We start from the raw sequence: 1744 nt of genomic DNA on the forward strand, positions 1-1744 counted from the left end.
CCAGTATGTGGGTTAGGGTTTTGCTGAACAGAATAAATGATTACATCTTATTTAAGTTTAAATAAAAGTTAGTGATAAGTCGCTTATTATCCTTATAGTTGTCCAAGTACAAGTCCAAAACACAGCTCGAGACAGGACAGTCCGTCCCTCTTTTATAGCCTGTCAGTGTCCCTCTCTATGCAAAGTGAACTTCCTCACAGTCTGCTATAAAGACTTGATATCATGCTGTCAGCTGCAGCAGAAGAAGAGAAGCTCCATCAGGTCACCTTCAACACCAACCATGTTCTCTGTAGCTCTGCTGCTGCTGCTGGCTGCTGGATCCTGTGAGTCTCATTGAGGCAGAGACACTGACAGAACGCTCAAACTGACTGCTCACTGTTATTAACCTCGCTCACTATTCAACATGTTTCCCTCCACAGGTGTGGAGTGTGAGCAGTTGATACAGCCAGCCTCTGTGACTGTGCAGCCAGGTCAACGTCTGACCATCACCTGTCAGGTCTCTTATTCTGTTAGCAGCTACTACACAGCCTGGATCAGACAGCCTGCAGGGAAAGGACTGGAGTGGATAGGAATGGCAGCTGCTGGATCCACCAAATACTATAAAGATTCACTGAAGAGCAAGTTCAGTATCGACTTAGACTCTTCCAGCAACACAGTGACTCTGAACGGACAGAGCATGCAGCCTGGAGACTCTGCTGTGTATTACTGTGCCAGATACACACTGTGACACACACCATCAGTAGAGCTGTACAAAAACCCCTCAGAGCCTGAACACTTGTAACATGAAGCCACCAGAGGAGGAGCCCTCAGACCAGAAATGATCTCAACACCAGCTCACTGTTACAGTCAAGAGGGAAAGAGTACTAAGATGTCATATAAATATTCTTAAGTTAATTCAACAGAAAGGGTTTTCACCAATTTAAACAATCTGACATTACAATCACTGATACTGTATATCATTGTAGGTATAACATCTAAAAGGGATAGTAAGACCATAAGTTCGTTTTTAAAGTGTCTGATAATATAGTAGATTCCTTTCTATAGCAGAATGGGATCCTCTAAAAGACAGTTCATATTAAATAATTATTCAATAACATAAAAGACAACTTTATCAGTGTCATAACTGGATTAGGAGAATAATTAATATTTTAGTCAGACTTCATGGTGATGTTATTTTGATAAAACTATAGAAAAGTTTGTTTTTAGAATCTAAATTGTGTTGCTCAACCTTTTCGATGTTATTAAAACCACACCTGAACATTTCCTCATCTTTTGGATAATTTACATGAACTTTAGTCAGCTGATTTCCAATCATCAGTATGTAAATGATCTGTGTGTGTTGCTTCATAAACCAGAAAAGTGTGTGTGTGTGTGGGTGTGTGTGTGTGTGTGTGTGTGGTGTGTGTGTGTGTGTGTGTGTGTGTGTGTGTGTGTGTGTGTGTGTGTGTGTGTGTGTGTGTGTGTGTGTGTGTGTGTGTGTGTGTGTGTGTATGTGTGTGTGTGTGTGTGTGTGTGTGTGTGTGTGTGTGTGTCTGTGTTTCTGTGTTTCTGTGTGTGTGTGTGTATGTGTGTGTGTGTGTGTGTGTGTGTGTGTGTGTGTGTGTGTGTGTGTGTGTGTGTGTGTGTGTGTGTGTGTGTGTGTGTATGTGTGTGTGTGTGTGTGTGTGTGTGTGTGTGTGTGTCTGTGTTTCTGTGTTTCTGTGTGTGTGTGTGTATGTGTGTGTGTGTGTGTGTGTGTGTGTGT

The 1744-nt window shown here is 42.0% G+C and overlaps 1 gene segment (V, D, J or C); it reads left to right on the forward strand.

The window, feature by feature from the left end:
• Positions 1 to 280: 280 nt before the first annotated feature.
• Positions 281 to 727, forward strand: LOC307014372 (immunoglobulin heavy variable 3-53-like). The segment is given in 2 exons: positions 281 to 323; positions 420 to 727.
• Positions 728 to 1744: the final 1017 nt, after the last annotated feature.

This window comes from Notothenia rossii, assembly GCF_949606895.1.
Source record: "Notothenia rossii genome assembly, chromosome: 8".
NCBI classification, from domain to species: domain Eukaryota; kingdom Metazoa; phylum Chordata; class Actinopteri; order Perciformes; family Nototheniidae; genus Notothenia; species Notothenia rossii.